Genomic DNA, 16,146 nt, shown 5'->3' on the forward strand with positions numbered 1-16,146 from the left:
GTGGTGGAAGAGGAGGCGGCGGCGGCGGGGTTAGGGAGCCTGGAAACGCGAGTGGGGATGGTAGGTGGCTTGGACCCGCCGGGCCGCCGTCGTTTCCAGAAAGGGTTTGACCGGCGGAACCTCTGGAGCAGCTGTGAGTTTGGTGGGGGGAGGGAGTAAGTGAGGAAGAGGGGACGAAGAGCTGAAGGGGCAGGGGTTTGGGTACCTTCGAGAAAAGGGGTGGTGTAAGCGGGGGAGTGGAAATCCGCGCCTAGTTAGACCTGGAAGCCCCTCTGGAAGAAGGGCTGTGAGGGAGGGGAGCCTGTGGCGTGTCAGCCTCAGGGCTCCGAAAACTTACCTACTGTCTGTGACTCTCACCGCCGGCACCCCTCAACCCCGCACCTGGGGATCTCGGGTCGGAGCTGAGCGGGAGGAGGTGCAGACTCTGGTGCTTTGCCCTGGGTGAGTGCTGTGAAGTAGGAGCCCTAGGGGGAGTGGGTGGGTGAATCTCCAGCTTCCCTCGCCTTCTGTTTCCTCCCCACCCCCATCCACCTCTTTAATCATTAACAGCCCTGGAATTAGGGGCTCCGCCGAACCTGAAGGCCTTTCTGTGCACCTTGGCTATAACTGATAACCATCTGTGCCCGAGGTAATGGGACTCGACGGTTCTGCCTGTGTAGGAAGTGGGACGGGATGGTAAATGTATTTTTTTTTTCCACTCCAGCTCACCCCTCATCCTCCCCCATACACACACACACACCCATTTCCACTCTAATTCCCTGTGATTGTGTAGCAATCTCGGTTTGGTGTTTTTTTTTAAAATCTCTTTAATGGCACTTAGTACCTTGGTTACCTCTTGAAATTGCTGTTCAGCTTCTATCCGGGATCCTTAATGGCAAGCTTTGTGATAGTTCGTTTGCAGGCTGTCACATCGGAAGTACCTCTCTACGCTTGCTTGTAATGAGCATTTTCTTCGATGAATACTGGAATTTTCAAAGTCCTTGCAAGGATTCCTAAATGGCATCATCGCCCAGAAATCAAGGTCTTGTGCTCTAAAATACCTTATGTGTGAGGAATTTACATGTTGTCAACTCTTTCCCTAATTATTTGATGGTGGGCTAATTCTGGATTTCTGTGTTTCACTCCACCCACACTTCATGATGCACTTCAGAGAACAGAAAATCCCATGTTACTTTTTTGCTTCCACAATTGGGCAATAGCGCTTGTTCTCCAGTTGTGCGTCTGGCACAGCAGTCTTCAGCGGCACATTGGCCTGGTGATGGCTTCCATCCTGCTTATTTAGCAGATTCCTTGTGTGTGTTGTTGTGCAGTGATCCCATGAACAGCACAGGGAAACTGCTTAGTACTGTGCCATCTTCACAATTGTTGCCGTGTTTGAGGCCATTATTGCAGCCACTTTGTCAGGCCATCTCATTGAGGGGCTTCCTCTTTTTTGCTGTCCCTTTTCTGTACCAAGCCTGATGTCCTTCTCCAGGGACTGGTTCCTCCTGCTAACATGTCGATGAAGTATAGGAGGTGAGTAGGTAGTCTTAAGTGAGGTTGTGTGATCTGCTTGGTTGTGTTTTAAAGAGGATTCCAAACCAGTAATGGGTGTGAAATATTATCTTCGAAAGCCAACAATAATTGGAAAGGAGGTTTCTTTGTTGATCATTTGTTTGCTTTAAAAACAACCAGAACAAATCGCCAGATAGCACTCCTGCAGCTTATCTCTGATTTCCAAGTGAAAGGTAATGCTAGGTTTGGTGTTGACATTTTCTTTGGAAACCTTCCATCGAATATAGGACTGTCTTTTTGAAGAACTTATAGAAGTAATGCCAAAATCTTAGGTATTCAATGAAGAAATGTGCCCATAAAGCCTGCCCTTCTGTATCTGAGTGAGATATGCGTATTGCTCAAAGAATCACCAAAGTGGTCTGAGGCAGGGTCCACCCAGCTTATCAAGACTTTCAGACCTGATAAGACAGAACTGTTAATGTTTTGCTGGGGTGTTCAACATTTCGTTGTGGCTTGTGGCAAAGTTCACAAAGCAAATTAGTTTCCTATTCAACTGCTTATGCACATTTTATTTAGAATATTTAATGTTTTGCTTATGCAGGTCACAGTTTAGAAGGTTCATAGGAATACAACAAAAGTAAATGACTACCAACCTCACCTTAATTGATTTGGATCCTTGTTTGCCATTGAATGATAAATCCAAAATTCGTTCATTCAGTAAATGTTTATTGACTAACTCCGCCATGCAGACCAGTGTTTAGGCGCTGGATGTATAAAAGTGGGCCCAAGCAGAAGGTCCATACTCTCCCTGAGCTTACAATGGAGGAGCAGGAGCGTGGGGGTTGAAACAAGAAAATAAGTGATATGATGTGATAGAAAGTTTCTGATGAGGATGTAGTTGAAGATTTCTGAGGAGGTGACACTTCAAACTGAGCTGTAAGTAAAAAGAAGTTTGCCATCAAAAGAGAAGAGGAGGTACCTTCTAGGTTCTGGAAACAGCAATTGCAGAAATTTACTGAAATAAGGTTTGGGGGATTGGAGAAAAAGAGTGGGACGGGGCACTTGTGGAGACAGTAACACCCAAAGTGAGGATGAAACGCAGACAAAGTCAGAGATACAGGATGGAGCTCCGAATAGCTGGGGGAAATAAGAGTAAGCAGGGGAAGGGAAGAGAAACCGATGGTCCTTTTGAATTCTGTGGACTTCCCTAGCGTCTCACCACTTACTGTTTTGCAGGTTGTTAGGTGCCATCAAGAGGTCTCCCACTCATTGTGACCCTTGTGTACAGCAGAAGGAACCAGTGACCAGTCCTGCGCTGTCCTCACAATGCTTTGTTTGAGCCCACTGTTGGAGCCGCCGTGACAGTATTTCTTTAAGGGTCTTCCGCGATTTTGCTGCTCCTCTACGAAGCATGATGTTCTCCTCTGGGGACTAGTTCCTTCCTGATAACATATACAAAGTACATGAGAGCAAGTCTTGCCAGCCTTGCTTTTAAGGAGCATTTTGACTATACTTCTTCCAAAACACCAAGAGCTGTTTGTTGTTCTTGTAGTCTGGTGCTTTGACTCTTCTTCCCCAATACCGTAATTTAGAGGTATGAGGTCTCAGTTGTCTTAATCATTGTCTGGCTTCCGCTTGCATATGAGATGATTGAAAACACTATGGTTTGGATCAGGTGCACTCTGTTTCATAAAGTGACATCTTTTGCTTTTTACCATTACAAGAGATCTTTTCAGAAAATTTGCCCAATGCAATATGTTGTTTGTTTTTCTGACTACTACTTCCATGGATGTTGATTATGTATCCACGCAAAGTGAGTTATTTGACAATTTCCATCTTTTCTCTGTTCATCATCATTTGCTTACCAATTGTGAAGTTTTTTGTTGTTGCTGTTGTTTTAATGTTGAAGTGTAAAACTAGTGAGGGCTATATAGTCTGACTTTCATCAGGAAGTGCTTCAAGTCATCTTCACTTTCAGCTAGCAAGGCTGTAAAATCTGCATATTGCATGTTAATGAACTTTTCTCCATTCCTGCTGCTGTGCTCTTAACATGGTCCAGATTCTCAGATTACTTGCGTCGTGTACAGATTGAATAAATGGTGAAGAGATATAACCCTAGAATACACCTTATTGATTTAAAATCGTGCAGTTTACCATTCTGTTCCAGCTCCTGCCCCATGGTTATGAACAGGTTCTGCATAAACACAATTCAGTGTTTTAGAATTCCCATTTTCAGCAGTGTTACCTGTAGTTTGTTAATCTGCCTAGTTGAATGGCTTTGCATAGTCAATAAAGCACAAGTAAACCCTTTTGTGATGTTTGCTTTTAGTTAAGATTCATGTGATATCGGTGATGAAGTCCCTCTTCTGAGTTCATCTTGAATTTTCTGGCAGCTCTTTGTCAATGCACTTCTGCAACCTTTGCTGGATTATCTTCAGCAAAATTTTACTTACATGTAACATTAATGATATTCAATATCAATTAATGATATTGTTTCTGCATTCTTAGTCTTTTTTTTTTTTTTTAATGGCCACAGGTCTGAATCTCTTCTAGTCTGTTGGCCACAGAGCTTTCTTCCAAAATTCTGAGCATAAACAAGTGAGCCCCTCCAGCACACCATCAGTTTGTTGAAACATTCCAGTTGGTACCCATCAATTCTGAGAGCTTGTTTTAAAAAGTCACCCTTCTGAGAGTGGAAAAGGGAGACAATAGTCTTTTGAGTCTTTTCTGGCAGACTGACCTATCCTAAAAGAAGAATATATCATACATTAAACATCTAGCAGGTGTTCGAGTGAGGACACACCTTTTTCCTTAAAGGATTATGTCTTACAAGCGGCTATTTTAAATTGCATAATAGCTACCCTGAAAGTGTTGTAGGTTAGTAGTCCTCCTTGACATCCAGCTCTGGGAGTGTTTACGGTTGAAGGATTGGGCAAGTATATAATAGTCTGCCCCTGATGGCCATCGGGAGCTCAGTTCGAAGGTGCTTTTTGTAGAGAGGCGGGATTTGTTTTGCAATGACCTGCCTTGGCTAATCTTTCTGATGACTAATAACCCTCAGCTGAGGTACGGGTTGGTGCTGGAAGTTCACTCAGTGGATTACATGAGGTAAATGACCATTGTGGGGCTGGCCCCGCTTTGTTGGCCTATGTAGGCTGCCCTTGCCAACAAGGGATGTAACCTACTTTTGTCTTCAGTTGTTAGGTTCAGCCAAGTTGATTCCTACTCAAAGCAACCCTGTGTCCCTTAGAATGAAGTCCTTCCCTGTCCGGGACCTTCCTCAGGATTGTTCTTAGGTTTGAGTCCATTGTTAGCCTCTGGGTCAGTGATCTTGCTGAAGGCCTTCTTTTTCTGCTGCTCTCTCATTGGGGCTGTTCAATTAATGGTCGCCTGCTTTTCAGCCTCGCCTTGACCAGATTGTTAACTTTGGAAAGGCTAGCTAACAGCTTCTTGATGTTCTGCTCGTGAGCCCATGTCGCGGTGGGCTGACGCAGAAAGAGGAGGCTTTTTCCTTTTCATTTGAACTTCACAGTGACTCGTGTTCTTGGACTATTTGTAGTAAAACACAGTGTTGTTGTTATGAACTAATGTCCGTTAGGTCTCCCAACTCCTGGCCCCATGCACAGCGGAACAAATTACTGCCTTATCAGTTATGAATTGGACCGGACTCTCTTGATCCATAGAGATTGGGCTGATTTGGAGAAGTAGTAGATCACCAGGCCTTTCCCCCTCATCTAGAAGCTTTGCCAAAACTGTTTCGTTTTATAGCAGCATGCTAATCCCCTCTGACAAATAGGAGGTGGCTGTATTTGAAGTATATTGGCCGGAATCAAGCCTAGGTCTCCTGGATGGAAGGCAAGAATGGTACCACTGAGCCACCACTCAAACACATAAGTTTACTATTAGAAATGTTAAAACAAACCTTTTAGTGTTTGAGAAAGAACCATCGGGAGTTCAGTTTTGGAATCAAATACTCTACCAACTCATAAAGATGGAGTGTCAGAACTGGACCAGGGCTGCTTTGCCGTCCCAGGGCTACTGGAGGGGATAGAGCAGAGTTCATCCCACTGAATTACAACTTGAATGCAAATAAAAAGTCTTAGTATACACACTGGGTATCAAGTGAATAAAGTGTACTATTAGAATCAGGAAACTATAGCTCACCCTCTATTCCCTGCTCCATTCTCTAAACCATGTAGTGAAGAGTCACTTAAAAGGAATGGAGATTGACAGCGATCCTTTTTTATTTTTTACTTTGGCCCAGATAAAAAAAATTGGACTTGGCCTTGTATGCTAATGCTGTGCTTAAGATGGGTTAGCCCATCGGTTGTTAGGGTGTCGACTATTCATTTCAATGGTGTATTATAACTCCAGTATGAAAATATCCCACAGGCTGAAATTTCATCAGCCATTGGAGACTGGTGGTCCTTCTCTAGTTTCCAAAAGGAGGTGGGTGAGTAGGAGGGGACTTGAACACAGAGAGAAACCACTGACTCCTACTTTGACCACGAATTGTGTTTGGGGAAGGGAGCTGCCATTATAAGTGAAGTTGAATTCACCAAGTTGGCCTTTTAGTCCAGGTTACCAGTACTTGTTTCTTAAACTTTGGGGGACTTTTGGACAAACTCTTTGGAAAGATTGATGATATTTTCTGTTAGGTTTGTTGGTAAGTGGTGTTGCATCTCATCAAGTGATTTAAAGTTAATTTAATTTTGCTATTATATATGTTGCAGTGAGGAGAGTTAATTGGACACGGAATGCCTGTTGTTTTGAGGTGAGGAAGAAGTAACTCAGATTGAAAACAAATTGTAATTATGTGGTAACTCCTGTTTCCCCAGCTCTTGATAACTTACAATTACCTCTTTGTGTCTGTTTACAGATGATGATACCAGTGTTCTGGGAACAGTTCTCCTTAAATGTTTGAACAGTGTTCTGATGCTCTTTGTACAGTGGACCAGGGTATTTTAACCAGTTCAAGCGAAGTCTTACTGATTTTTGTGTCTTTTTAGATGATGGGAGTTCTAGTTTATTTTATTTATTGATTTATTTTAATATATATTTTTTAATCATTTTATTAGGGGCTCATACAACTCTTATCACAATCCAGACATACATCAATAGTTTAAAGCACATTTGTACATTCATTGCCCTCATCTTTCTCAAAACATTTGCTCTCCATCTAAACCCCTGGCATCAGCTTTTCATTTTTTCCCCTCCCTATATGAGGAGACAAGGAGATTATTTATAATGCAATTGATCATCTAATCATACTTATGTAGAACTTAAATATCAATTTAATGAATTAAGGCAAGAAATTGGAGAGTTGTGCTATGCCAAACATAGAGGAAAATGTCAAACCTGTAAGGTGTGATAGCATATTATTGTCACATATCAGAGAAGAGATGGTCGTAAGTTAGTCCATGCTTGAGGGAGGTGATGATTAGCTCTTGTGATAAAATAAGCCACCAATGGCAATACCTGCTACCAACCTGACATCATACTGATGGCTCTTGCCTTCTCCAGCAGTTGACCTTGCCCAAAAGTGTCTTTTCACGCTGCTGCCTGTTGGGTTTGGGGTTGAATTGCAGCAGGGAGTCTTGGATTGCTTAGTGTTGGGAAGTATCACCCATGTGTCTATGCTGCCCTGCTCCACACCTGATCTGATAACTGACCAAGGATTTCAGACAGCACCCTCGCATAGTTTGGGATTTTTCATTTTTAGTGGATGTTTAGCCTCTTAAAACTGTGTCTCAATATCTGTCAATGTGTAGGAAAAAACCCTCTATGTTAGTAGTAGATTACTCCTACGCTATCAAGACAGGGTGCATTTACAGCTTTTAGCTCTGGTTGGTTGGTGAAGAGTTTGGATTCTATTCAGTGCTTGCTTAAAATAGATTGGTATATGACCTAAATTTTTATAGCAAGGTTAAAAAAAAACCCAAAACTTAATACTGCCATCAAGTAGATGCCAACCCAAAGTAGCCCTTTAAGACAGGGTGTAACTGTCCCTGTAAGTTTCGAGACTGTAACTTTACAGGAGTAGAAAGCTCCACGTCTCTTAGAGCAATTTCTGGTTTTGAACTGTTGACCTTGCAGCTTGCAGCCTTAAGAGTAACCATTACATCACCAGGGCTCCTTTATAGCAAGGCTTAAATCATAACATGTACTATATTGGACTCAGCTAATTTCTCTCTATCCAGTTTAGGAAGAAGCAAGAATGAGGGAATTTTGCGGTCTTCCATTTCATCCCACTGTATTTGACCATGTTGCAGGGTTACCTTAGGATTGTTATTTTGGGCATCTACATTAAGAGTTGAACACTGAAAAGTGTGAGAATTTGATTTACTGTGACAATAGAAATCTAGCTAGAAAGGTTAGTAACTCACCTAACATCACAGAGCAAGGTACTGGCAGCCATAATATTAGAAGTAATACCTCCTCTGCATGAGATTTTGTCTTTCATTTATACTGCCTCTCAGGCACTGAGTAGATTTCCCATTGAATCGAATGCTTGGTATTGGTCTTCTGTATTTCTAGGTTCTTAATTTATTTAGTTTCTGAACTTGCAACTAGATATTAGGTCACAATCAATTCATTTGTCAGAGAAGATCTTTATAATCAGATCTGAACCATATGTGAAGTGATTAGTGCATAATGAAAGACTAGTTTGAGGACTAGGCTACTCATTAGGTGAGCTGGTCTTTCCCCCTCAATATTCCTGAAAATGAAATATTCAACTTTGAGTAGGAGTTGAATTTTTATCACAGTAAACCTTAAGATCGGCTAGTGGACATACTATAGAGAATACCTAGGCAAAGTTCAGAAACATGGACTTCCTTTTCCTAGAGTCTTGCCCTGGAATGTGAACAGAGAAAAACCCGTGTGTTCCCTTTGTCGGATAGCTTTAGAATACAGCTCTGTGGAAATAACCACAGTGACTGCACTGGATTTTCTTTTTTCGTTTTTTGTGGTAATAAAGCAAATTTATTCAAAACACATGTTTCATGTCTGTGTGAGGACTGCCGAGTGGCTGGGCTTGGACAGGAGGAGGCGCTTGGGAACACCACTGGAGTGAGATTGTAACAGCACTGGGGCCCTGCTAAGTGGCCCAGGCCCTCTGACGGACTCTTCTCAGGTGTGACGTTTCCTTTCTTCTAAGTAAATGGGATTTGAGAGTGAGGAGTGGGATGGTGAATGGTCTTGCTATATGGAGTCCGTTTTCAAGAATGTTTCCCTGGTTCTTTTTCTCCAAGTAAATTCGTCTTTATTTGAAGTAACTAGTCATGTGCCCAGTCTTGTTTTACTTAAAACTACTTGGTTATCGCTGATATCCATGATAAGGAAACGTTTGCTTGGGAGATTAACTTCTTATGAAAGAGATAGTCTAAAGATGTTCTCAAGTGTTAGGATGGTAGACTCAATGAGGGGTAATGTAGGGCGGGCCTTTTGGGGGAGGGCAAGGTGGTTGATGTTGGGTAGTATACAGGGTGCATAGAAATGCCTATCATTGGTCCAGCTTGGAAAATGTTGACCGGGGAGCTTAATAGGGGGAAGAGTGGGTGGAGAAGGAACAGGCCCACAGGGTTGTCCAATCTTGGGAACACCATTCACAGAGAGGAAGATTGGACTCTGTGGGATTGGGCAACACTGTGTCCCTGACTACAGGTTATCTTTGCCCTGACTGGAAAGTGCATTTCTGCCGGGGAGGGATGAGTGTAGGAATATAGTGGCTGCTTTGACGAGATGGTCTTCTAGATTGACTGCTCAGTTGTAATTGACTGCTTAGGAAGTACTAACCACATTTTGTTTGTTTGTTTGTTTGTTTGAGAGCTGTTTTTTGTTTGTTTTTAAATCATTTTATTGGGGGCTCTTAAACAATTCTTATCATAATCCATACATACATCCATTGTGTCAAGCACATTTATACATTTGTTGCCATCGTCATTCTCAAAACATTTGCTTTCTACTTGAGCCCTTAATATCAGCTCCTCATTTTCCCCTTCCCTCCCCCCCCCCTCCCTCATGAACCCTTGATAATTTATGAATAATTATTATTTTGTAGAGAGTTCTGCTTTTTTTGACTTTCATATTTGACAAATAAGTTGGCCAATTAGCAGGAAAATAATGTCCCTGGGCCCATTGGAGTTTGGGTTAAAAGTATGTAGTGCTGAGAACAGTAGATGGTTACTATTGTCACTTAACAGTGCCTCTTATCCAAATGGTGTAGTTACATGTAAACTAGTGAGATAGTTCATAACTCATGGAAAGTATAATAAATAGGAAATAAATCATAACTGAAATGGTTAATTAAATATTTTCTACTTCAACTTTGCATAGTATCCTTCTATTAAGTAGCTCAGATCAATTCTTTCTTTTTTTAATTCTACTGGCTCCTTGTGCTTTGTTCCATAGGGTCAGATTTCCTACTGGTCCCTTAAGCAACAATCAGGGCTCTGAAGTGGTGACAGCTTTACATGTAGAGATTAGACCAACAGGGAAATGGCTTGGTCTTATGGCACTAAGTAGGTTTTAATGTGGACTTTTTCTTCCCCAAAGTTATTTATACTCCAGTTTTGAATCCCATAAGTAGTTACAGAGTAAGACTACCCGAAGTTGATGTAAATGCTGAGTAACAATGCACATCTATTGTTATTTGATAGGGTTTCTAGACCATCAGTACTGCCAGTGGAGTTACTTCAGGTTATAAGAAACTCCTCCCTCAGTTGAGGTGAAATGACCCTTTCCCAGAATGTGCTTCATGTTTCTTGAACTTCGTGGGCTCACCAGCTCTAGAGGCAGGCCCCCTGACACAAGAAACTCAGTAAGAAAATCAGATACAGCAGAGACTTCATATGTTCTTTCAGTGTGACTTTTAGAAGGTTTAAGTATTGCTAGTGCAGTGGCTAAGAAAAAGCACAGATGCTAAAATAGCACAGACTGAATTTTAATCTAACTTTTCCACCTACTTGCCATTTGACCTTACAAGAGTTAGTTCTCTAAGGCGTCTCTCAAACATCTCTAAAGTTCAGTTCCTCATCTATAAATTGAGGATCAATACAATTGTGAGTATTCAATTAGATAATGAAATTGAAAAACGTGATACCGTGCCTGACATATAAGTAAACATTTAGTGTAGTGATAGTTTTTATTAGCTATGTGGTATACTTGGCTAAATTCACCTGGACTGGCAACTCCCGAGGGACCAAGAACTATATCATTTTGTCTTCTCTTAATAATCCATCTGTGGGATAGTGTATTAAACATTGTGTCCCAGAGACACAAGTTTATCTGTCACTTGAAAATAAAACCTGTCCTCTGGGTATCTGGGAAGTACATGAGTGATTGTAATGGAAACTTCTAACCTGCTTCCAAACATAGACATGGAAAAATATTCCTCCTGAAACCCTATTGAGGGTGCATGAAGGTATCATTGAGAACAGAGACTTGGTAGCTTAAGATAAAATAAAAACTATCATCAGGTCAATTCTAACTCCTGGCTATTCTGTGATCCTATAGGGCAGGCCAGAATTCCTGTGGATTTCCGAGACTTAATTCTTATGAGAGTAGAAAACCTCACTCTTCCCCCAGGAGCAACTGGTGATCTCAAACTGCCAACCTTGCAGTTAACAACTCAATATGTAACCCGTTACACCATCAGGGCTCTTCATTAGCTAAGATGCTACTGTGTTCAATTTGAAAAAGAGGGGAAGGGGCCTGGGAGGTGGGCTCTAGGAGACTTTTTACTTTGGCAATATGCATTGAGGGTTCAGTGAGTTGGGCTTAAAACCATATGAGGCTTCAGGAAGGAAATTTCAACCAGTCCAGACAATCTTTGAGAGTCAACTAGCAAGTACCATGTTGTGGGTGTTCCTTCTCAGAAGAAGTAAACCCCCGCCGCCCCAATGCATGTGTAAAGGGTTTACCGATTGCTTAAGATTCACTTCTTTTTGAGGCCAGGTTTCTAATGCCTCCTTTGACGCATCCAGTGGGAGATTCCCCACAAGTGGGACAATTGGTGGGCTAAGTCCTAGATTCTAAACTAGCCTGTGTCACAAATTGCTGTATGTCTTTGGGGAGGTTGTAGTTCCTTTTTGAGTCTTTTCTTAACTCTGAGGTAAAATATTTGGAGTTATCTCAAAATGTGGTTTTTTTTAATACTTTTAGTTAATATATTGTTGAAAGAAGCACTCAAGTACATCTGGGATGAATTTTGGTAGTACTTGGCTGAATATTTTTTGTTTACTAGGTCTGTGTTTTATTGTGTATTGGTGAAAAAACTCGCTTGTGTATCAGACATCTTACTTTGGGGATGGACTTGCTTTGGACAGTGCTATAAAATACATTAGTTTTATATGTTTGTAAGAAGAATCTTAGATGAATAATAGTTGGAGTGGCAAATGAATATTTAAGAATAAAAGCCATTGTGATAGGTGGGTTTATTGTGCCAACCTGGCTAATAAACACATGTGGGATTAATAAAGTTGCAGTTTAATTGAAGGACAAAGAGAGAAATGGCTCAGCGAGTCTCACCTTTGTCTCTTGCTCTCTGATGCTCAGACCAGTGTGCGGCTGCCTTAGCTAGTTCTCTGCCATAACTTTTGAGCTACACTCCCTGTGGGAGACACAACCCATGGACCATGTCGCTGTAGTTTGAGGTGCCTTTTAGGCCTGCTTTGCCACACTGCTGGTGTATATATGCGTCACTTGGCTGGGGACTGTCGCACCCTGTCATCTGGCTGACTGTTGGTGACCTGCCCTGCTGTTTGCTGCCTGTGGTCAAACAGCCTGTATTGCTCTGCAGAAGACTCAGCTGTCTGCTTCCTTGACTTGCACCCAGCAGCCCTCGCGAGTTGAAGGACTGCCAGTGTATTAACTGTCTCACTTCAGAAGTGAGTTGAACTGAGCCCTCTGTACTGCTCTGTGGACTAATTAGCTGTTTATTTCTCTGTGTTATATATATCTATTTATATTTACATGTATATATGAAATCATAAGTGTCCTGGTTTTGATTCTTTAAAGAACCCTGTCTAAAACAGCCATTAATAATGGCTGAAGTTTGTAAGTTCTAAGAGTGAATAATTTTCATACAGTGCCAAACTATAATTAATGAAGTCTTTGTGACAGTAGGATAGGCCCAAATTTCAGTGGCTTTTCAGACTTTACTAACTCAAGTGAATTGACGCCATTCTATTTCTGCATTCATGGCAAAAAATACCCGTGCATAAGTGGTGCAGGGTTTGAAATAACGTATAGACATCTGTCTTAGCCATCAAATGCTGCTGTAACAAAAATCACATGTGGGTGGTTTTAACAAATCAAAACACATTGCTTTTACAGCAGCACCTGCGTGTGTAGACAGAGTAAGACTGTTCTCTAGTGTTTCTGAAGTTGTAAAATGGTATGACAGCAGAAAGCCTCCTCTTTCTCCCCTAGAGGCACTGGTGAGTTCCACCTGCGGATCCGTCAGTAGTCCAGCATGGAAGCAACCACTCCTCCGGGCTCCTTCCTTAACAGACATTGATTATTTTCACAGTTTAGCAGGCTGGAAGTCCAAATTCAGGGTGCTAGTTCTAGGGAAAGGCTTTCTTTTTCTATTGGTTTTGGTGGAAGGATCTTGTCTCTTCAGATTCTATTCTTTGCTTAAGGAGCTCTGGTGGCATGTTCTCAGTTTTGAACTTAAAGATTGGTGATTCAAATCCTCCATCGGCTCAGTAGAAGAAAGACCTGTTGATCTGTTTCCATAAACCTTGGAAACCCCATGGAGCAGTTCTACTCTGCCCTATAGGGTGGGTCTGAATAAGTATAGACTAATGGGTGTGTTTTCTGTTTTGCATTCTGTGGTGCCCTTAATGTGGCATGGTGTCATCTTTCCCATCTCTGCTTGCTTCTCCGTGCCCAATCTGCCTTTTTTATACCTCAAAGTTGATTGGTTTAAAACACACTGTACTGACAAGACTATTTAAAATAAGAGAGAAAATTGATTCCCCTGTTGGATTATAAACAGGTAGAGAGGTTAGGATTTATAACATTTTGGGGTGTGGGGTGTGGATCCAATTCAGTCCATAACAATCTCTCTGAGGCCTTTACCTTAAATTGAACTCTAAATAATCTCTTTGACACCAGCTGCAAATGGACAACTACTTCCTCTGGCCCTAATCCCCAGAGCTGGATGAAATCACAAGTAAGGGGCACAGTCTCCAGACTGTCACATGTGCCCAAGACTTTAGGCTGCAAGTTTGGAAGCACCATGGTACTATCGCTTTGAGCCTACTGGTTACAAATTCAGTGCTGCCTTTTATCCCCTCAGGATGCTGTATGTAAGCTTGGGAATCTCTAGGCCCCTCTTCTGACCTACAGGCTCCCTCAGGATGCCAACAATAAACTCAGGATCTCGATTCAAGAGTTTTCTACCTTCCCAGGATGTCATACAGAAGCTCAGGGTCTAAATTGCCTCCCCACACCCCACCCACACTTCTAAACTCCTGGCTATGAATTTTTCGGGTTTCCCAATATTGTCTCAGATTTGATAGTTCTCTAGGACAAGGCACAAACCTTGGGAAAACATAAATTTAGGATTAGGTTTATTGCAAGGGAGGTAAAAAGGGTACAAATTAAGGACATAATCTGGGGGTGTTTCTACCACTTACATGTCCCAAAGAACACACAACTGTCCCCTGTGCATGAATGTCACCAACCAAGAATCTCACCGAGCTTCTATGTCCAGAATTTTTATGTTGGAATCTCATCTAGAATTTTTATGAGATATCCCCCTACTTAGGTCAAGCAATGCCTATGTGGTTTCGTTCAATCTCCAGCCCCCCTCGCCCTTCATTTTGGCTGATACCAAATGATGGGTCTTTCTAGTATAACCAGGCCCTCCCCAAATCACCTCATTAGCTGAAGCCCTCAGGTGTGGTCTTGAGTTCTCATAGATGCTGAAGACATACCACGTTTGAATGAGTTCCTACTCCTAGTGACCCTGCATACATATGGCAAGCCCTCGTTAGGGTTGCCAAGGCTAAATCCTTTATGGAAACAAACAGCCTCACCTTTCTCCATTAACAGCTGTGGGTTTGAACTACCAACCTTGTTGTTAGCCCAACGTTTAACTCTAATCTTCCAAGGCTCCTAAGACTCTTCATTACAGGGAAATTTCAAGATTGCTAAGGTTATCTCAGGAAACAAACAAAGACCAAGTTCTTTAGTTATAGTTAACTTAAACCCCTCATATAGAAATTAGCAGTAATAACACTTTATGTTGTTTGCATATTTTAAAAAATGAATGCTATTGTTTCCTCTTTCACCTTTAGCTGTTCCCCTGCTCCTAACCTTAACCTTTAGTTCCTTTTGCTTTTTGGTAGTGTAACTCCCTGATAATAGCACTTAGGGTTCTGATGTGTTCCCCTGAGGAAGGAGAAAGGAAACCTAACAGTCTCTCTTGACTGGAAACCAGAGAATGGTTCAAGGCTCTGCATTGACCCCGCTCAAGAATGGACCTGTGCTTTTTCATGTTCTTTATTGTCTTGAGAATCTACACACATACACCAACCCAACAGTTTGTACAGTCCAGTAACAGTGATTACTTCCTTCAAATTGTGCAACCGTTCTTGTCATCTTCTGAGTCGCTCTTTCCCATTAACATAAACTCACTGCCCTCCCCCCAAGGTTCTTGTTCTGATCTTTCTAGTCGCTATTGTCAGTTTGATTTCTTATAGGTAGCTTTTAAAAGCATAATGCTCAAGGCAGACTCTTTTTACTAGTTGAACTAAACTTAGTTTTAAGAAGACTTCAGGGTATATTTTTGCTTTAAGGCTCAAAGAGTATCTCAAGACAGTAGTTTCAGGGGCTCACCTGCCCTTCATGGAGCACATCATTTCTTGCTAACAATTGCTTTAAAAGGGACAGTGTACCATGTGCTCTAAAATGAAAGTAAACACTGGAGTAGGTTATGTAAAATTTCATTTCACTTCTTTCTGTCATTTTACTCATAAGATAGTGGAGTCTTGAGAAGGAAATAAGTAGTGTTAGAAATGAAACAAACTATTGTGGGAGGTGGTTTCTTTTAAAGTAATCCCAGAATAAAACTGAAATCTGGGTTAGAAACTAAGAAAACTACTTTTAGTTTTAGACTGTGGTTTCATTGAAGTTTGGTTTTTTTTTAAAGGCCTTAATTGCCTACAGTGTCTAGGCATTTTCTGTGTATCTTAACACTATCATCTTTCATAATCTACATTGGCTGTGTGAGTGATCTTGACTTTAGTAGAAATGGTACAGGGACCTATATTTGACCTTATCTGGCTACACAGGAAAAAGGAGAATCCTAACTCCATACAAGTTAGGTAAGCTTCTGTTCTCCATCTTTCTTTCCCTATTCTGACTCCAACCGTTCCTCCCATGACACTACTTACTTTTCTTCAGCATTTGATAATTCTTTGAAGTGACCACACAACTCACAGATGAAACTTGCAATTATGGAAGTTATTAGGGAACTTAACAGGTTATCACATGTCAGTACCAGTGTACTGTAAGGATACAGTCACTGGTCCACAGAAGAGCCTCCCCTTAAGGAGTAGTCCGTCTCACTGGTTATCCCTTGGCTTCTGCCCCTGGGCCAGGAAGGAGCCAGTCCACTGCCTTGCTTCAGTCTCCTAA

General features: G+C 41.7%; 1 protein-coding gene across 1 annotated transcript in view; it reads left to right on the forward strand.

The window, feature by feature from the left end:
- The first annotated feature begins 39 nt into the window (after positions 1–39).
- Positions 40–16,146, forward strand: part of DCUN1D3 (defective in cullin neddylation 1 domain containing 3) — a 59,818-nt gene continuing 43,711 nt past the window's right edge. Inside the window, exon 1 of the mRNA XM_004705736.2 lies at positions 40–133. The gene's annotated coding sequence lies outside the window, so the exon portion shown is untranslated. The remainder of the gene's footprint in view (positions 134–16,146) is intronic.

The sequence above is a fragment of the Echinops telfairi genome, unplaced genomic scaffold (genome assembly GCF_000313985.2).
Source record: "Echinops telfairi isolate 266 unplaced genomic scaffold, ASM31398v2 ScPeMD7_5;HRSCAF=22, whole genome shotgun sequence".
In the NCBI taxonomy this organism is placed as follows: Eukaryota; Metazoa; Chordata; class Mammalia; order Afrosoricida; family Tenrecidae; genus Echinops; species Echinops telfairi.